This window comes from Leucoraja erinacea, chromosome 13 (assembly GCF_028641065.1).
Source record: "Leucoraja erinacea ecotype New England chromosome 13, Leri_hhj_1, whole genome shotgun sequence".
Taxonomy (NCBI): Eukaryota; Metazoa; Chordata; class Chondrichthyes; order Rajiformes; family Rajidae; genus Leucoraja; species Leucoraja erinaceus.
In genome coordinates, this window is record NC_073389.1 from 21488345 (window position 1) to 21510472 (window position 22128).

The 22128-nt window shown below is 41.5% G+C and overlaps 1 protein-coding gene across 3 annotated transcripts in view; it reads left to right on the forward strand.

Annotated features, from left to right (window-relative positions):
• Positions 1-599: 599 nt before the first annotated feature.
• LOC129702666 (zinc finger and BTB domain-containing protein 20-like) overlaps positions 600-22128 on the forward strand; it is a 241768-nt gene continuing 220239 nt past the window's right edge. The window contains exon 1 of one of the 3 annotated variants that reach the window (XM_055644560.1): positions 600-1626. The gene's annotated coding sequence lies outside the window, so the exon portion shown is untranslated. Of the gene's footprint in view, positions 1627-2880; positions 3125-22128 lie in introns of those variants that run through there. The other 2 variants (XM_055644559.1, XM_055644561.1) reach the window with 2 other exon arrangements.

The following is a 22128-nucleotide window of genomic DNA, read 5'->3' on the forward strand; positions in this document are numbered from 1 at the left end:
GTGTGGGGGGTAGGCAGCTTTTGAGGTGTGCCAGGACCAGCCTCTCGAAGCACTTGGTGATGATGGGGGTAAGTGCAACTGGGCGGAAGTCGTTGAGGCTTGCCGCAGTGGAGTGTTTTGGCACTGGCACAATGGAGGTGGTTTTAAGGCAAGTGGGGACTACTGCTTGGGCAAGTGACAGGTTGAAGATGCCAGTCCAGACGTCTGTCAGCTGCGCAGCACAGGCCCTGAGCACGCGCCCGGGGATGCCGTCAGGGCCAGCAGCTTTACGTGCATTAGTCCTACTCAGTGCCACGTATACGTCGTAGGGGGTGAGTGTGAGGGGTTGGTGATCGGCAGGTAGCACAGCCTTGATGATTACTGACTCGGTAAAATGATCTTGGTTTATTTTTGAAAAGTGTTTATTTCAAGCTTTATGTATTAGTTCCTTCTGTGACTTGATATTGAGACTGGTGTGTAAATGGTAGCAAAAGTGTTGCTGAGAAAATGTATGAGAAATATAGCATTTGGAATGTGTGAAGGGTGGGGGGCAGTCATTTTGTTTTGAAAACACATATCGAACAAATCTAGTTTAGGTAATTTAAACGTACAATTGGGGGATGGATCAGCATACGTGGGTTTGTGTGTTTGTCATTTTTTTTCATTTACACATATCTAACAAATGTAGCATAGTTTTAGGTAATTTAAATGTACATATTTCACCATTAAGAAGAAACATGTCCTTAGCAATAAAATTTAACTTTTTCTTTGTTTATGGCCGTTAATCCTTAACGCCCAATTTTCGAACGTGGGAACATTGTATGTATGCTTGATATATCCCTTTTTGACATATCTAACACGTGTAGGTACTTTCCAGAGGTGTATCACGAAACTCAAAAACTAAGATGCAGAAACGAGGAACTGCAGATGCTTTGCACAAAAGTGCTGGAGTAACTCAGCGGATCAGGGAGAACATGGATAGGCGATGTTTCGGGTATGGGACCCTTCTTCGGACTTGAAATAAATATTTCCTGCCATATAAAACCAGCCTGAAATGTGGCAAAATATTACCACTTGGACCTGATATTTTGAAATGTCCCCCCTGCTTCCCTACGTGGCCTCTGCCCCCGAGGCTTTATGGAGAGGGGGAAATGTTGAGGAGAGAGAGATCACTCCATTGTGTAGGAAACAACTGCAGATGCTGGTTTAAACACAAAATGCTGGAGTAACAGCGGGACAGGCAGCATCTTGTGGCTAAAGGGATCAGGGAGTATGGAGAGAAAGCAGGTACATGATACCGAGTTGGATGATCAGCCATGATCATATTGAATGGCGGTGCAGGCTAGAAGGGCCGAATGGCCTACTCCTGCACCTATTTTCTATGTTTCTATCTCTGGAGTGAAGAAATGGGCGACATTTCGTGTCGAGACCCTTCTTCAGACTGAGTGATCTCGACCCGAAACGGCTCCCATTCCTTCTCCCCGGTGCCTGTCCCGCTGAGTTACTCATGCATTTTTGTGTCTTATCACTCCATTCACCCTTTGCCACAAATGACCCGGAGCAAGAGCCCCGGCACCGTTTGACGTCACGGCCGAAGAACGTCACCGGCCGCTCGCTGACCCGCCGCCTCGCGCTTCACAACAAACGGTAAGTTGTGGTTGTGGGGGCGAGATCTCCCGCGCGCCTGTTTCAAACCCAACGGCCGGGCACGAGCGCGGCTCCACCGCCCGGGTCGGTCTCTCCCTGCTCGCCCGGGTCTCTCTCCCCGCTCGCGGTCTCATTGCCCGCCCGTCTAACTCCCTCTCACTCCCCGCCCGCGGTCTCTCACTGCCCGCCCGTCTCTCCAACTCCCTCTCCCTCCCCGCCCGCGGGAGGTAGAGGGTGAAGAGCGGGGTCCCTGCGTTCCACGACGCGCGACTGTCTGTGAGTTAATCCCGCACAGTGTGGCAGCGTCCAAAGATCTTAGAGTAGAGCTCTGCTCTAAGATCTCTGGCAGCGTCTGCCTCTCCCCTCACTTCAACCGCGAGTGAATGCGTGATGAACCTGCCCGCAGGCAGTGGCCGGAGACAACCTACTCCTCCGCTTCTATCCCGCCTCACTTCTTCATTTCCCCCCTCGCAATTGCATCTCAAAAAATAAGGCGAGGAGGTAAATAAACACAACTGAACTCTCCGGCTCCAGTGAAAACAGTTGTCTTTTAGCCAATGCCTACAGGTTTATTTTCCTCCTGCCGTTTTACTTCTAACGTTCAGGGTTGCAGCCTGTCGTCGATTAGCAGATAACGGAGCTGGAGACGGGTTAACTTTTGATGAGTGTTGTTCCACTCGGGGGTTCAGTCTACCTGTTTTGGCTTTGTTCTGCCCGAGTGTGATTAAGGCCTTTTTCTTCTCTTTCTTTCTTTCTCTCTCTTTATCTCCGACCCCCCCCCGAAAATCGAGTGAGCAGGCCAACGGTTTTCAGGCCGCTTTATTTATAATCTGTCATCTGCCGCCTTTCGAGAGCCGTCGGGGAGGTGGAAGGGGGTGGGGGCGAGAGCGAGAAAGACATTACACAAAACACAAAATGCGTAGAAACTAAAGAGGCGACGGGCAGCCTCAACCGAACTTGCTGCCGGCACAAGTCAGGCTGGGTGCAAGGCGCCGATTGACGCGGCCGCCGGCAAATCAGTCGCGCCGTCCCGCTGATGCACATCGGGACTGTCCAATGGGAGCACGCCGCCGGTGGCGGAGGGCGGGGCAGGTCCCGCCGAGGGGCGAATGATTGACGTGCGTCTGGGCCAGTCCGCTGGCCGGATCGGGCGAGTGGTGGGTGGGCGGGACAATGACGAGCTGGCGCCTCCCCCTGGCCGCACATGATTGATTCAACATTAATGCTGATGGACGGCGGCTTCAGGCAATCGAGGCGTGGGCTCTTACATAATGGCAACTTGGATGGGTTTGAAGCCAATCAATCCAGTCTGCTGTGCTATTAGTAACGAGACCGTGGGTGCGATGTTGCACCAATCCGTGTAGTGTCGGGGCGGGATGTCTGGTGATCATGTTAGGTTGTCTTTTGTGTATACAGAAGATGGATACAGTATTCAAAGTGTCCACTTTGGAAATGTGTTTTATTTCGGGAAATATATCCCAGTGTTTGGCCAAGTAAGGTACGTGACTTTTTGAAAATGCCAGTAGTAACTGCAAATAATTTAGACACTTGTGTTTTGTTCGCTTTGATGATCATGAGCAAGTGAAATTTTGGATTAATTTGCGACTTCAGATGGTCGCTTCAGTGAATTATGGGTTTGTGAAGGCTGTATTAATCCGGTATCTGTCGAGTGTCCTCTATCCCTATATCCCCCCTCGCGTCCCCTATAACGTCCGGCGGGGGGTAGACGGGGACAAGGTGATTTAGATTTGAGAAGGTATTGGGGTGCAGGACTGATCATTAAACAATGTCAGGTCTAAGTGGTAATTTTAAATTCCTTTGTTCGTTTGACATTCGCAGTATCAAGTTTTTATTTTTTAAAAGCAAATCGTTGTCTTTGGTTTACGGAGAATATGTCTTTGAGAGAAAATGCCAATAGTTCAGTAAAAAGTCTGGAAGTGCATTACCAGGCCCCAGCTGCTGGAGACAGTTTTTGTTCATATTCTTTTCGGTTGTCGTTTCTGAATTAATTTAATGAGAGGAAGGGGTGGCCAGTGCTAAAGGAGTTGTGAGGGGCGGGGGTGGTGTTGGTGCTCGTGCTGGAAGGCAGGTTTTGTTTTTGTTTGTTAATTACTTCTGGTCAATTCTCATCTCTTTGATCTGATTTATTTTGAGGCTTTTTGCTCTGTATTGTGCAACTAATCCCTTTTTTTCTCTAAATTATTTTCAAGTTCGCATGAAGCAAATAGTCTTTCCATTTGTTATCACAGTCAGTTTATAAACTTGAAGGAAGCTGTCGAATTGGCCGATAACATTCTTAAAATTACTTGATATAAAATGGTAAACCTTTACAGTAGTTATGTCTTATTCGTAAACCATCATTAGATGTTGATGGAAAACAAATACTTAAAAATAACCCAGTGAAAACTTGTGAATTATTTCAATGCATCCTTTTAGTGTTTCCCATTTTTATATATGTTTTATAATTTGTACCTAGGTAACATTTGTAAAGAAATTAAAGTGATTAAAATGGCACCATATTTCATCATCTGTTTTGCAGAAATATTTTTAGGTATCGCCATGGAACAATGTGTGTGAGGGCTCATTATTCTGAATGTTCTGGAAGAATTCAAGGTTACTTGTTATTTTGTTCTCTGTCTATGGTGCATATTTTAATCAACAAAAGGAGTTGTTAACTACAAACATCTCGATATTATCTAACTATTTTATGGACTTTTTCCAGTTTGTCAGTTATTCCAGTTTGTCAGCATAGCTACCGTTGAGTATGGCCATATGAATAAAGTTGTTTTCGGTGGTTTACTTTGCAAACAATATTGGAATTTATTAAGGCACTTTAAATCGTTTTATGGTGGCATGGCTAATAAGGTGAATATTGAAATTTGTTATGTAATGGTATTGGAAACATAAAACAATATTTAAAGTATGATCGCATTTTAAAATTGAATGTTAGAATATTTCTTGATTAGAGGTCTGCTGTAAAGGAATACCCTTTAAATGTGTTTTATTTAGTCTACTATTAAATAAGTAACTGAATGGTGAGAAAAAGACGGAGTAACAAATCTAATGTTAAAATATGCCATCCACAAGTTAACCGTTACTTCATAATTTGATTTCTCAGAGCTCTAGCTCGACAAGGTTTAATACATTTATATCCTTTTTGTACTATGGTTCTCGAGTAATGAAGCCTTGGATTATATTAGAAAACAACTGCTAGACTAATGCCTCCCATACAACCTTTCTGCGAGCAAACACCTGTTTCCAGGTTAAGTTGATTTTTTTTTTTCTCTGCCTTGCATTGCAATATAACACTAATATACATTCTGGTGATATTGCTGTCTTTGGGAGCAGATCCATTTTGTGTGCATGGAAATAACAGTTCAGCATGATTGTTTGTATAATTGCACACTTAATGATCTAAAAGTTTCTGTTTAAAGATGGATGACATACCAATCCATCTATTTTACTAAAATCACAATTTAAAAAAATGGAAGAGCTGGATAAAGTTTATTGGAATTTTGGTGTTCGCCTGTGAGTTAATTTCATTTGACTGTTGTAAATCTTTAACAGATCTATAATTTGGTAAAAAAAATCTTAGTTGCTTTCTTCAAATGCAAATTTAATAAAAAAACGTACCAACTTTTTTTCCCACAAAGGAACACATTTTCCCATTGTAGGAAATAATACATTATTAAATACTACATACAAATAATACACTATTTTTACACCATCAATTTTCCCAACCTAAATTTCTGCCTATTCACTATGTTTTACTTAACATTTGAAAAGCTCCCTTGTGTTGACCTAAAGTTTGACTTGCACCTAGCAAGTAATGACTTTTGGAATTTATAAATCTACTTGACCATTGTTTGTAAACTACTGAGTTTAACATGTTTGTTCTTGCATGCTTTGATCTATTAATGGAGATTATCAATATTGGAAGAAGGGTTTCGGCCCGAAACGTTGCCTATTTCCTTCGCTCCATAGATGCTGCTGCACCCGCTGAGTTTCTCCAGCTTTTCTGTGTAACCTTATCAATATTGGAAGTTATTTTAACTGTAATAATTTGGATACACTGAGCTGTGTTTCATGTGCTTAAGATTGCTATTAAATCACTTGCTGCTCATAATATTTACAGATGCTTGTCCTTTGGAAATAATATTTATGATTAGGTGGTAATTGCTATTGTTTAATACTTTTAGATTTGGGGAAATATTCTATTACAATTTTCTTTGCATTTATTATCTAGATAGCTATTTACTAAAAACTGGGGAAGTTTTGAACTTTTCATAAGTTTAACAATTAAAACGAAGTTTCGTCACCAATGCATGGGTATCTAATTAGCATATAATTTGAACCATCTCGCGTTGTGTTGAAAACATTCGTTTTGAAACTGGTTTTCAAATATTTTTCTTTGTACATGTATTTTTAGAAAATAGGATAACATGTGTAGGAAAGAACAGCAAATGCTGGTTTAAATCAAAGGTAGACACAAAATGCTGGAGTAACTCAGCAGGATAGTCAGCATCTCTGGAAAGAAGGGATGGGTGACGTTTCGGGTAGAGATCACTCCGTCTGAAGAAGGGTTTCGACCCAAAATGTCGCCCATTCCTTCTCTCTGGAGATGCTGCCTATGTCGCTGAGTTTTGTGCCTACCTTTGGCTTTAGAAAGTAGTGGATGAGTGAGATGAGACAGATATATATTTTGTTTCAGGGAATCGATTTCTTTAAAAGTCTATGCATTTCTGAAATCCTCAAAGCAAGTTTGTAATCATAACTTGCAGTTGCATAGATTGCAATATTTGGGTAATGGCAACATCTGTGCTTCAACTTTTTGTTTTCTGTTACTTCAAAAATAAAATATTAATTAAGGTGATCTTTTAAACCACATGTTTGCCAGATAGTTAGATTTTCCCTTTTTCATAGTATGTTTTATGATGGAGAGTATTTCCTATGGTAAATATTTTTTATCAATATGTTCCTAAATTGTTATAATGATGCTGGAATATATCCTGCAGAATATTTGATAGCTGATTTCCACATGCGAAGGCAGCGGTGCAGATTGTAGTCTATATTTTAAACTTGGTTTTCAAGGTCAGATTTTACCTCATAAAAAATTATTGTCCAAATGGTAATCAGTTGGCCATCATATAACCAAATTCTGGTTGTTGAAAATATATTTGTATTTAAATTGCACTTTATTAACATTTTGATCATAACATTTTATTGGTTTCACATTTTTTCCGACCAACTTTCATTGAAAGATGAGTTGTTCTCTATTTATAAATATAAAGTACAAATAGTAAATATTGAATTTACACATGGATTCTTGCTCTTGAAATGTCCCAAGACTGGTCCTGAAATACCTTTGAAATATTTTCTGTCACAATGTGGGAAAAATACTAGTTTATGATCAAGGTCCAACGTACAGGAAATAATTAAATGTCCTATTAAAATATTTTAATGATACATAGGTTAAGTATGTTTGACAGAACATTGGAAGAAAGCCTTTGCTCTTGAAGTAACCCCATATAATTTTTGTTTGTGTTCAACTGAGGGAAACAATGGGTTATTGGTGTGGGCATCTTTAACAGTGTAGGAGATGCCAATCTAGAGTCTACTGTATGACTTAACTTTGGAATTTGAAAATCGAGTTTAAAAATACTGTCACAGAGCCAACTCTGACATTTGGTGTTGCACATCTGATTTGGTATTTGAGAACAATGATTTACCGTTGATTTAAAATAAAGAATGCATTAGTGTTCATTTTTCTGTTTAATGGATTTCATGAAAACCTAGAATTGACGTCGACTAAGACGGAATTTTACAGTTGTAAATAAATCCATATTTTATTAATTTCAAAAGCAGAGTGTCACTGGCTTTACCATCGTTGTGATAGGAGAAGAAATCTGTACCTTGCCATTTAAGATGTTGCTGGTTTGGAATATTGAAGTGGATGAAGGGGTTTGGAACGAGAATTTCCAACGGGAATGCAATTGTAGTATATCTTTTTTCTTTTGCATGGGTGGTAAACTTTTAAAATAAATCCAAAGTCGTATCTATATTAGAACATGATTTCTTGCTTTGTTTACAGGTACAATATATCCAATTGCAAGCATTTTTCACATCCATGAATATTCAATTTTTACCATCTCTGATAATTAACAGCCCTCATTTTTGGTGCATTTCCAAACTATTCCCATTTTAATTTCTGATCCCTATGTTTTCTAATAGACATATGATGCTTATATAGTGTGTGTGCTTCAGCTCAAGCCAGGAGAAGATGTGAATTACGTGTAAACTATCATCCATTGTACATTGCATTTAAGAAGCTAACTTGGTAGATTCCATTTGAGTTTAATTACAGTTGTTATGAAATCCATTTGGTCTTGTCCCAGAAGAACATTTTTCTTTACTCAGCATTTTCATATGTTAAAGTTGAACAGGCAGATTCACTATTCTGATGAAAATGTAAGGTTATCAGTATTGTTTTTAAGGCTGTGGAATATTTTGATGTACCTCCAAATTTCTTCAGGTTTGGAAAGTAAACAGAAAATAGAAAATTTTGTTTGGTTATTGATAGTTGCAAAGCACTGAGATTATTTTAGGGAATAGAGAGCAGAGGCCCAATGTTGTCAGCAAATATCCTATCAGAAAATCAGAATCTTTAGAAGGAATGGAATACTTTCCTGGAGTTCTGCCCAAAATTCTGGATACATCATAAACACAGCCAATTCTTTTCAACTGGTAGCCCAATTTTAATTAATAGATAATCTCCCTTAGTTCAGCTATGTGAATCCAATTCATATAATTTAAGACGTGCAAAGGCACCAAAATAAGCAATAAGCATACACTATCATTCTGTCAGTAGAAATTTGTTGTGAGTTTAAAAAGAGAATTTCCTCTGGTTTAATTGTAGGAAAATGTTGCATTGGGGGAAATAATTCCATGCAACAAACATTTGTAACCAGGGATTATGTGGAATCATGCGCTAGACTTTCCATTTATATTATCCTTGCTTGTGGATTATTTGCCACATTTCTACTCTGTTCTATGCTGTGTAAATTCCTAACATTTTCTGTAGGCAAGGATGATGATATAATTGGAATAACGATGTTCTGCATGACTACTTTCAGCACTCCTTGTGGTTTCTGATAGACTTCTTGTGCCTGCAATATTATTACAGTTATGTATATATTACATATAGTTTGATATTATTAACTGCGACTTTTTTTAGGTTTATTGCCATTGTAATTAATTTACTACCAGGTTTTACCACTGGAGGCCCTCAGTATTCTTTGTGTAAATATTGACTGTTGCAGTGCTGGACCATTGGCTCTTTATCTTAAGTTTGTTCTTCTGACAGACTTAAACATCAACAATTTTAGCAAACTTAAGAGCTAAAAAGCACTGTGCCTTAATATTCTGATTTTGTTTTTGGTTTCAGTCTGGGATGGCCATGTTTTTATATAGGCTGCACTTGTCACAGAAAATATCTCAAACTCGCATGTTGATTCAAACCGAATTGAGTATGAAATCCATATAGTACATGTGTTAGACTGTTTATTATTTGTTATGAATTATATTTTAAGCATGATTAGATCTTGTTCTAAGATTACAATAAACATTTAAACTGTATTCTTATTATAGATGTTCAACTTTAGAAAAAAAAAGTGTGTACACACACGCACACACATTTATATATTTTACAGCGCATTTCTGCTGGAAAATTATATGCTGGATTCATTGTCATCAACATCGTGGTGATTCTTGTTATAAACTATGATTCAAAGATTGTTTCATACTCATTGTTAGCAGTGAACATGAAGAATATTTGTAGTTCAGTTGAAAAACCTGTCCTGGGTTCACCTGTTCAGGTGAAAAACCTGGGGGGAGCAAGGAAGGAAGATTGTTCATTCAATTGCTGGTGTTTACAAACTTGTTATTATCAAACCATTGCTCTTAGCATGCCAGAAGCTTCCTGAAAGTAGGCACAAAATGCTGGAGTAACTCAGCGGGACTGGCAGCATCTCTGGAGAGAAGGAATGGGTGATGTTTCGGGGTTGAGACTCTTCAGAAGAAGCTTCCTGATATGGCTAGCTCACTGAGAAGATATCTTTATCATGGTGCAATTTGCTGAAATAAATCATTGAGCAACAATGATGAGAATATGCCTTAAAATAATGTTGTTTGTAATTCCCTTCTACATTATTTTCTATTAGATTTTAAAATTTAACTTTGTACCGATATACTGCATTCCACCAATCACTACTTTCCACAAGTTTAGGATTAAATTTTGATTAAAGATAGTTCCTGGGCAGTTCATTTTCAGTCTGAAGATTAATGCAATGCAGAAGACGTACGCTCCTTTTAAGATCAACTAGATCTATTGGTGCAGGGTGAGAAAAAGGAGAACTCTGTTAGTTGTGCAGTCTGAAGGTTAATAATTGAATTCAAAATATAAACAATGTATCAAAATATGTAATTGAATCCTCTGATATTGATCATGGTTGAGTCAGGCAAACTATATAGACAATATACAATAGGTGCAGGAGTAGGCCATTCGGCCCTTCGAGCCAGCACCGCCATTCACTGTGATCAGGGCTGATCATCCACATTCAAGACCCCATTCCTGCCTTCTCACCATATCCCCTGACTCCACTATCTTTAAGAGTTCTATCTAACTATCTCTTGAAAGCATCCAGAGAATTGGCCTCCACTGCCTTCTGAGGCGGAGAATTCCACAGATTCACGACCCTCTGGGTGAAATTGTTTCCTCATCTACTTTCTAAATGGCCTCTCCCTTATTCTTAAACTGGCCCCTACTTCTGGACGCCCCCAAAATCGGGAACATATTTCCTGCCTCTAGCGTGTCCAATACTTTAATAATCTTATGTTTCAATAAGATACCTATCATCCTTCTAAATTCCAGAGTATACAAGCCCAGCCGCTCCATTCTATCAACACATGACAGTCCCGTTATCCTGGTAATTAACCTTGTGAACCTAAGCTGCACTCCCTCAATAGCAAGAATGCCCTTCCTCAAATTTGGAGACCAAAACTGCACACAATATTCCAGGTGTGGTATCTGTAGGGCCCTGTACAACTGCAGAAGGATCTCTTTGCCCCTATACTCAACTACTCTTGTTATGAAGCCCAAACATGCCATTCGCTTTCTTCACTGCCTGCTGTACCTGCATGCTTACTGACTGATGAACAAGGACCCCCAGATCTCTTTGTACTTCCCCTTTTCAATCGAGAACTAAATTAAATGTAGGAAATGAAACTAATTTATATAATGTCTTTTACAATTACAGGTTGTGAATTGAAGTCTTGCACTTCACAATTTGAATGACATGGCCTTTCTACACTGTCAATGCTTGATTGTGTATTTTTACTTTAAGCTTGTTTTCTGGCCTCATTCTTATGTCGGTGAATTAATCCATTATCCTTTCAACAAAATGTCACCCCATCTGAAAGCTAAACAGCATAGATGCAGCCCTTCAAATGAACTCATCCACACCAACGAAGTTGCCGAACTGAGCTAGTCCTGAATGTGCCTGACCTACAATGCAGTCTATAATGTTTGGGACAAAGACCCATAATTGATTTATTTGCCTCTGTACTCCACAATTTGAGATTTGTAATAGAAAAAAATCACATGTGGTTAAAGTGCACATTGTCAGATTTTAATAAAGGTCTTTATTAAAGGCAGATGACACAAAGCTGGGTGGCAGTGTGAACTGTGATGAGGATGCTATGAGCATGCAGAGTGACTTGGACAGATTGGGGGAGTGGGCAAATGCATGGCAGATGAAGTTTAATGCAGATAGATGTGAGGTTATCCACTTTGGTAGCAAAAACAGGAAGGCAGATTAATATCTAAATGGCGTCAAGTTGGGAAAAGGGGAAGTACAACGTGATCTGAGGGTCCTTGTACATCAGTCTATGAAAGTAAGCATGCAGGTACAGCAGGCAGTGAAGAAAGTGAATGGCATGTTGGCCTTTATAACAAAAGGAATCGAATATAGAAGCAAAGAGGTCCTTCTGCAGTTGTACAGCACCCGAGTGAGACCACACCTGGGGTATTGTGCAGTTTTCTCCCCTAATTTGAAGAAGGACATTCTTGCTATTAAGGGAGTGCAGCAAAGGTTTTCAAGGTTAATTCCCAGGATGGCGGGACTGTCATATGCTGAGAGAATGGAGCAGCTGGGCTTGTACACTCTGAAGTTTAGAAGGATGAGAGGGATCTCATTGAAACATATAAGATTGGTAAGGGTTAGACATGCTAGAGGCAGGAAACGTGTTCCCGATGTTGGGGGAGTCCAGAACCAGGGGCCACAGTTTAAGAATAAGGAGTAAGCCATTTAGAACGGAGGCGAGGAAACACATTTTCTCACAGAGAGAGGTGAGTCTGTGGAATTCTCTGCCTCATTGGTCAGTGCTGGAGGCAGGTTCTCTGGATGCTTTCAAGAGAGAGCTAGATGGGGATCTTAAAAATAACGGAGTCAGGGGATATGGAGAGAAGGCAGGAACGGGGTACTGATTGGGGATGATCAGCCATGATCACATTGAATGGCGGTGCTGGCTTGAAGGGCCAAATGGCCTATTTCTGCACCTATTGTCTATTGCCTATTTATTACACATTTTGGTTTCACCATGTAGAAATTACAGCAGAAATTACAGCAGTAAATAGATGCCACCCCCCCCCCCCCCCCCCCCCCCCCCCCCCCCCCCCCCATTTCAGGGCACCATAATGTTTGGGACACAGCAATGTAATGTAAATGAAAGTAGTCGGGTTTAGTATTTTGTTGCATATCCTTTGCATGCAATGACTGCTGGAAGTCTGCGATTCATGGACATCACCAGTTGCTGGTTGCCTTCTCTGGTGATGCTCTGCCAGGCCTGTATTGCAGCCATCTTTAGCTTGTGCTTGGTTTGGGGGCTAGTCCTCTTCAGTTTTCTCTTCAGCATATAGAAGGCATGCCCAATTGGATCCGGTTCAGATCGGATGATTGACTTGGCCATTCAAGAATTGGTCATTTTTTTTAGCTTTGCAAAAACTCCTTTGCTGCTGTAGCAGTATGTTTGGGATCATTGCCTTGCTGTAGAATGAATCGCCGGCCAATGAGTTTTGAGGCATTTGTTTGAACTAACCATCAGTTTGAAGAAGGGTCTCGACCCGAAACGTCTCCTATTCCTTCGCATCATAGATGCTGCCTCATCCGCTGAGTTTCTCCAGCAGAAATGTTCTTGTCTACCTTTGTTTGAACGAGTAGATAGGTTGTGTCTATACACTTCAGAATTCATTATGCTACTACAGGTGCACAACCTTTTATCCGGTGTTCCGGAAACCGAAAAACTCCGAAAACCGGCCATTTTTTCCAGGATGTCGTCTGCACACCAAAGCTCGCGTTTGGCGTCAAACTTGATCCGAAACGACCCATGGTCAACCCAGGTCTGTACTACTGTAGCGGCTGCCTCCTCCCCGGAGACCGGGGAGACACTTAAACATCTGTAAATCATTGCTTAATCATTGGGGGGGGGGGGGGGGGTGAAGGGGTAAACTTTAATTCTTAGTCCCCTACCTGGTCGGAGAGACGGGGAGCGGTCAATGCCTTACCGGGTCGCCGTGCAGTAAGCTCCGCAGCGCTGTGGCAGCCAACTCCCAGCTGGGGCTGCGGGCGGCGCCGGTTGTAGCTCCGACCCCGGCAACTCTACCCCTGGCTGCGAGGCGCTCCAAATCCAGCGCCGCCCGCGGCTGGACGCCCACCCAATGTTGGGAGTTGGCGGCGTCGCAGCGCTGGGATACCAGCGGGAAGCGAGCAATGCCTTACCGGGTCGCTGTGCGGTAAGCTCCAGGGCGCTGAGGCCGCCTTCTCCCAACATTCGCGGAGCTGGGACTGCGGGCGTCCGACCGGGTGTCGCGCTGGATTTGGAGCGCCTCGCAGCCAGGGGTAGAGTTGCCGGGGTCGGAGCTACAACCGGCTCCGCCCGCGGCCGGACGGAGCCCCCAGCTCCGCGATGTTGGGAGTCGCCGACCAGGTAGGGGACTAAGAATTAAAGTTTCCCGCTTCACCCACCCCACCACCACCACATAAAATCCCTCCAAACTAACTGACTAACATTTATGCAATGATTTACAATGATTCCCCGGTCTCCGGGGAGGAGGCAGTCGCTCCAGACTTTTCAAGCCGCCCGCGCGCTACCTACCTAATCTACGCTAAAAATCTTCCATTCGGAAATCCGAAAATGTCCGAAATCCGACAAGTGTCTGGTCCCAAGGCTTTCGGATAAAAGGTTGTGCACCTGTACCATCAGCAGTTGTATCGTCAATGAAGATAAGTGAGCCGGTATCTTCAGCAGCCATACATGCCCAGGCCATAACACCCCCACCACTGTGTTTCACAGATGAGGTGGTATGCTTTGGATCTTGAGCAGTTCCTTCTCTCCTACGTTGCTCTTGCCATCACTGATATATGTCAATCTTTGTCTCATCTGTCCATAAGAACTGTGGTTGCTCTTTTAAGTACTTCTTGGCAAACTAACCTTGCCATCCCATTTTTCCAGCTAGCCAGTGGTTTGCATCTTGCAGTGTAGCCTCTGAATTGGGGTGGGAGATTGCAACCTTCACTTTCGACAAATGCAATCAACCTGATGTGCACAATCAAATAGAGCAAGTTGTCCTACAACTTTAGGCTGTGCACGCCATACGCAAGAAGAAGAAGCCTTTGTGTTTCTGTTCATGTAATCTTCTGTGGACAGTGGTCATTGACAAATCCACACCTGACGCCTGAAGAATGTTTCTGATCTGTCGGACAGGTGTTTGGGGATTTTTCTTTATTATAAAGAGAATTCTTCTGTCATCAGCTGTGGAGGTCTTCCTTGGCCTGCCAGTCACTTTGCGATTAATAAGCTCACCAGTGCTATCTCTTCTTAATGATGTTCCAAACAGTTGATTTTGGTAAGCCTAAGGTTCGGCTGATGTCTCTAACAGTTTTATTCTTGTTTCTCACTCATAATGGCTTATTTGACTTTCATTGGCACAACTTTAGTCCTCGTGTTGATAAACAGCAATAAATGTTTCCAAAGATGATGGAAAGACTGGAGGAAAGACTAGGTGCTGAGAGCTCTCATGTACCTGCATTAAGGAGGCATTTAACACACACCTGAGCAATTACAAACACCTGTGAAGCCATGTGTCCCAAACATCATGGTGCCCTGAAATGGGGGGACTATGTATAAACACAGCTGCATTTTCTACATGGAGAAACCAAAATGTTTAAAAATACACTTTAACAAAATCTGACAATGTGCATTTTAACCACATGTGATTTTTTTTCCCCCCTTCTCTATTACAAATCTCAAATTGTGGAGTACAGAGGCAAATAAATAAATGATGAGCCTTTGCCCCAAACATTATGGAGGGCACTGTAATTCCCACCAAACCTTTCCTACTCTTGTACCTGTCCAATCATTTTTCAAATGACCACCCCTATCTCTTCCTCTGCAAGCACTTTCCATTTACGCACCACTTTTACGTAAAAAGTTGCTTTTTGATTCCTTTTAAATCTTTTCCCTCTACAGTTTTATCTCCCCACCTCTTGGGGGAAAGACTGAGGGCATAGATAAGGTAAATAGCCTATGTGTTTTTATAAACTTCTATGGGGTCACCTTACAGTCTCTTAGGCTCCAGTGAAAAAAGTCCATCAAATTTGCCTCTCCTTGTAACGCAAACCTTCCAGACCAAGTAACATTCTTGTATTTCATTTTTGCACCCTTTCCACTTTAATTTCATCCTTGCCATTGCTGAACTGTACATAGTACTCCTGATGTGGTCTTGTACAGCTGTAACATGATGTCTGGACTCCTGTACTCGATACACTGATGAAGGCAAACATACCATCTTCATCACTGTCTTTCTATGTTGCTACTTTCATGGAACTATGTATTTGATCTCCTTGGATTGTATGTTCTACAACAATCTCTGAGGCTCTCCCATTCTAGTCCTGCCCTGGTTTATCTTGCCAAAATGCAATAACAAATGCTGGAGATCCAGAAACCTGTGTTAATTGACATATCGCTGGTGGAGAGAGTCAACAACTTCAAGTTCCTATGCTTGTATATCTCTGAATATCTGCCCTGGACCCAGCACATTGATGTAATCATAAAGAACACCCATCAAGGCCTCAACTTCCTTAGAAAATTGTGGAAATTTGGTAGATCGACAAAGGTCGACCTACCAAATTGAACTTCCATATGTGTGTATGGTAGGGAGCATATGGAGTGGTTACATCACAGCCTGATTTGGCAAATCCAAACACCTAGGAACAAAGGAGATTACAAAAAGTGGTCAACACCGTTTAGTCCATCACGGGGACTGACCTCCCGATGACCGAAGGGATCTATAGGAGGCACTGTCTCAAAGGCAGCCAACATCAAGGACCCACACTATGGTCACGCTCCTAGTTTACTCCTGCTATCGGGAAGAAGGTGTAGGAGTCTGAAAACTGTAATATCCAGGTTCAGGAATGGCTTCTTCCCAACAGCCATAATGCTATTGAACTCTACGAACTCCAAACTAAACTACATACTGCCTTGATTGTACTAAGGATTTTAGCTTTGTTTTTGTTTTTACACTACATTGTTTTTAATTTATTGAACTATTTGATATTTATTATGGTATCTACTGAGAACTATGTTCTTGTTGTGCTGCTGCAAGTAATAATTTCATTGATCTGTTTCAAGATATATGACATTAAAACACTCTGGAGTCTTAACCTTGCATTTATCTGAATTCAACTCCCACCTGCTATTTCACAGCCCATTGACCCAATTGACCCAGATCCAATTGTAATCTTAGATACATAACTTTCTTTACTGCACACTATACCATTATTACCACTAGCCTAAAATTATCTAGCAATGCCGCATACATTAATATCCAAATTGTTAATATAAACACCAAACACAGTGGAACCCAGCACAGATACCCCTTGTTACATGCCTCCAGTTTGAAAAGCAACCCTGTACCTCCACTCTCTGTCTTCTACTTTCAAGCCAATGTTGTATCCAATTAACTAGCTCACCCTGGATCTCACATGATCTCACTTTCATTACGGTACATCCTGTTTGATGTATTATTTGAGGTGCATCAAATATTTGATGGGGATGCTTCTAGGATTATAAGCATTTTGAAAGATTGATGAATACTTTTCACTCTAATAATTTGGCCATTAACTATTCCAATGGATTTGGGGAATAAATCGTTGTGGATGGATCGTTATTTCTCAATGAATTTGGAAACCTAGGCCAAAGGAGTTCATAAAGGCACATAATTAGTTAAATGAGCATATGTCATTGGATGTTTAAGAAAAAACTGCAGATGCTGGAAAAGTCGAAGGTAGACAAAAATGCTGGAGAAACTCAGCAGGTGAGTAGCATCTATGGAGCGAAGGAATAGGCGACGTTTAGAGTCGAGACCCTTCAGACCCGATGTCATTGGATGATTGGGCACTGGATTTTCTTGGGTTCGCTAGAAAGTGATCTTTATTGTGCTGCATCTAATGTTTCCTTCAGCTCGCAGTCGAGAAAGGTGGGAAACGTAGCAGATGCTGACGACAGAAGAACGGCCTCGCTCAAGGAAGTGTTCTGGCACTGATCCTGTACAACAATGACCAGCTAACTGACTTGGTAACTAAGCTTAACTATGCTGATGATCTCTGTATAACAGCACAGTTCCAAGATGTTGATAACGCTGACAGAGGCACTCACCGGTTTATCTTCATACTATGAGGAAAACTAGCTGCGTGCCAACCCATCGAAAACACAGGTCTGTGCATTCCACCTGAGGAACCAAGAGGCTTCTAACACATTGCCCAAATCCAGTCTACCTTGGCGTCACACTCGACCTCTGCTTAACATTCAAGGCATTGTGGGAAAAAAACTAAAGCAAAGGTGGGCACCCGCAACAACATATTAAACAAACTCACCACCACCAAATGGGGTGCCAACCCAACAACAGTACGTACTACAGCCTTAGCACTCTGCTTCTGTGCTCCAGAATACATACGCCTGCCCTGCTTGGGAGAGATCTACACATGCAAAGAAGATCGATTCATCCTTGAATGCCAGCTGCCGTAGCATCACTGGTTGTCTCCGATCTACGGACATAAAGAACGTCTACCTACTGGCTGGCATCGCTCCCCCAGACATCAGGAGAGCGTCTAAAACAACTGACAGACAATAGACATCCATTACACAACCATGTGCCCCCTCCTAGGCAGTTAAAATCCCTTAAGAGCTTCCTAACCAGCGTCGCCCCATTGGAAACCACCAAATGTAGAAGAACAGACTAGCCACTGTCCCTATTTCCACTAAGATGGGCATACCAGCAGCAGGACGCTTACCACCAGGTGCTGATGAATACTGGCTGAACTGGAGATGCCTCAACCGACTGCGAACCAGGGTCAGGTGGTCAAGGGTGACATTGCACAAATGGGGCTACATCGAGGGTAGAGCGAACTGTGACTTTGGCACACAGACCCAGACAATGCAACACCTACTGCAATGCCCATTGCTGGATAATCCATGTATTACTGCAGACCTTGCACTTAACCCTCCAATAGCGCAACGATGTGAACAGCAGTGGCGAGCCGCTACATAGATTAAGGACACAAAAGAAGAAGAAGCTCACAGTCTGTTTTAAAGGTTATTTTTAAAAGCCACTTGGTTCTCCATGTCCTGCTGGAAAAAGGCTTGGCCAATCTTTGTGTGAAAGTCACAAAACGGCAGTTATAATAATAATAATATCTTTTTATTGTCATTGCACATCAGTGCAACGAGATTTAGTATGCAGCTTCGAACCGATGCAAAAGAAAAGTAAAATAAATAAATAAGCTGTGCGACATGACCATCTGAGGGAGACAGTCCAGGGGGGATGGGGGGCACTCAGCAGGGCCGGTTCAGAGCAGCTATAGCTCTGGGAATAAAATTGCGGTAGTACAATGGCTTGACTTTGTTAATGTTTGCTTATTTGTAGTTATGTTTTTGCTTGAACCCTTGTTATAGTAAACCACGCCCAAATGATGTCCTGGCTTCTAATTGAACCATTTATGTCTGAATTTTGAAGTTTTTCATGCTGAACCAAGAGGATACGCATTAAACGTTACTGGTTCCTCTTCTCTTGCTAATATTTCTCCATTATTATTGCTTGTAACAAATAGAGCAGATTGATTACTGAGTTGCAACCTGTACTGGAGATGAATGTTTATTCAATCATATCTCATTTGTTAGCATCTATTCCATAATAGTCTTTTTGTCTATTACTTTACTTTTGTTTTAATCTCCTTATTAAGTCCTGGTTTCATTCAGATCAACTAGAATTGTAATTATTTTAGGTAGAACTTTTGACTTCAAGAAGATCAATATCTTAAAAAATGCCAATTTTTTTAATTGACAAATTTAGAAATGTAATACCAGTTTCCCTTCAAGTGTATAGGCTGTGGCATCCTATTTCCTATCGGTACGCAACAAGTAGTTCAATATAAAATTGTGGTTGAAAAATGGGAGTGTGAGATAATTTCCATATGTATGGAAAGCAGTGACAGATTGACAAAGCTGATTATGCTATCTGTCAAAAACTTAGTAACCTATTTCAACTATGTTTTAGTAAGCATTCCAATTGGTAGTGAACAGAACTATTCATTTCACGTGCACTTTGAGAAAAAAGCAGTCTTTAACTATGGCCGAATCAAGACATTTTTAAAAGAATGTGAATGTTTACAGATTGGTCACCAGACTTCGGCTTCCAGATTGTAATTAAGGTCCTGAGATCTTGAATGCAAACTCTTTATTTATATGGTCTTATTGAAATAAATTTAATATACAGTGCCCTCAATGTTTGGGACAAATGCCCATCTTTTATTTCTTTGCCTCAGTACTTCACAATTTGAGAAAAAATCACATGTTGTGCCCATTGTCAGATTTGAATAAAGGCCATTTTTATATATTTTTGTTTCACCTTGTAGAAATTACAGCAGTGTTTATACATAGTTGTGTGTCCTGCCCCCCCCCCCCCATTTCAGGGCACCATAATGTTTGGGACACAACAATGTCATGTGAATGAAAGTAGTCATGTTTAGTATTTTGTTGCATATCCTTTGCATGCAATGACTGCTTGAAGTCTGCGATTCATAGACATCACCAGTTGCTGGGTGTCTTCTCTGGTGATTCTCTGCCAGGCTGTATTGCAGCCATTTTTTGTATGCTTGTTTTGGGGGCTAGCCCCCTTCAGTTTTCTCTTCAGCATATAAAAGGCATGCTCAAATTGGTTCATATCAGGTGTTTGACTTGGCCACTCAAGAATTGGACATTTTTTAGCTCCGAAAAACACCTTTGTTGCTTTAGCAGTATGTTTGCGATTATTGGCTTGCTGTAGAATGAACCGCTGGCCAATGAGTTTTGAGGCATTTGTGTGAAATTGAGCAGATAAGATGTGTCTATACACTTCAGAATTCATTATGCTACTACCATCAGCAGTTGCATCATTAATGAAGATAAGTGAACCTGTACCTTCAGCAGCCATACATGCCCAGGCCATAACCCCCCAACATGTTTCACAGATGAGGTGATATGCTTTGGATCTTGGGCAGTTCCTTCTCTCCTCCATACTTTTCTCTTGCCATCACTCTGATATAGTCTCGACCCGAAACGTTTACCTTCGATTTTTCCAGCATCTGCAGTTCTTTCTTAAACATTGCTCTGATGTAAGTTAATCTTCGTTTCATCTGTCCACAAGACCTTTTTTCAGAATTGTAGATGCTCTTTTAAGTACTTCTTGGCAAACTAAGGTGGCCATCCTATATTTCGTGGTTTCCAAAGGTGATGGAAAGAATGGAGGAAAGACTAGGTGCTGAGAGCTCTATTATACCTGCATGGAGGCAATTAAACTCACCTGAGCAATTACAAACACAGTGAAGTCATGTGTCCCAAACATTATGGTGCCATGAAATGGCGGTGGACTATGTATAAACGCTGTTGTTATTTCTACATGGTGAAATCAAAATGTATAAAAATGGCCTTTATTAAAATCTGACAATGTGCACTTTAACCGCATGTGATTTTTTTTCTTCTTTTTTTCTTCTTTTTTTTTTTTTTCTCTCTATTACAAATCTCAAATTGTGGAGTACAGAGGCAAATAAATAAATGACGGGCCTTTGTCCCAAACATTATGGAGGGCACTGTCCCTCTGTCTTTTATTACAAACATAATTCAAATTTCCAACAAATGGTGTCGGGCAATACAGTATGGAAATAGTTTTATCTTTAATCCATTGATCTTTTACATTAACATTTTGAAATTGGCACAAATGTTACATTTCAGAATCAAAATCATGAAAAGTATTTGAGATTATTCTCCCTTTCCCTGCCTACACAACCTTTTTTTCAAATATACCAGCCGTTAGATTGCCATTACCTAACAAATGTGAATCTCTGATTGGAAATGAGAAATTCTCTCAATGTTAACTGTAATAATACATGGTGGCCATCATGGGATTCAAGTCAATTAAGTTTATTGTCATATGCGCAAGTACAATGAAGTACAGATAAAATGGAAAGCTTGCTTGTGGTAGCCTCACAAGCGTATGGATAACACACAGAACATAATTAAAATTTAAAATTAACATTTTACTTTGAAAAATTAGTTTATGACTTGCATGCTACTTCTTTAATACCTAACTTCATAGTTCCTTCTATTATCTGTCCAGTGAAATTATTTGGAAACAAAGAAGTGCAAATGCTGGTTTATCAAGGAAAGACACAAATTGTAAGAGTAGCCCAGTGGGTCAAACAGCATCCCCAGAGAACATGGATAGGTGATGTTTCTGCTCATGACTCTTCTTCAGAACCGAAGGTATCTGACCTGAAAAGTCTCCTATCCATATTCTTAAATAAAATGATTTCCTTTCACCCTTTTTTATTTTTATTTTTAGGCCTGTCAAGAAAACAAAACAAATGTTAGTTGGCGGTCTTTTATGTGGTGGGAGGGGAAGGGGGAAACTTTATTTCCTAGTCCCTAGCTGGCCGGAGAGGTGGCTTCCCTCCGAGCTGTTTCTTCGCCCCTTCGCGGCCTACCATCGGACTGGAGCGGCCTTTCCTGTTGGGACCGGCCAGGACTACAGCTTCAGTGGCGGCACAGCGCTGGGACACCAACACAGAGTGGGCGATGCCTTACTGGGTCGCCGTGCGGTAAGCTCCGGAGTGCGGTGACCGCTGACTCCAACATCGAGGAGCTGTGGCTGCGGGCGTCCAGCCGTGGGCGGGCGGCGCTGGATTTAAAACACCGCGGAGCCTGGGATCCGAGATGGCCAGAGTCGGAGCTCCAGCCATCGGCCTGAGGACTTCGGGTGCAATAGTCTCCGGGGAGGAAGCGGCCGCTCCAGACATTTTCCAAGCCGCTGAGGAGTGTTTATCCGACGTCGGAGTTCCAGCTTTCTGGCAAAGG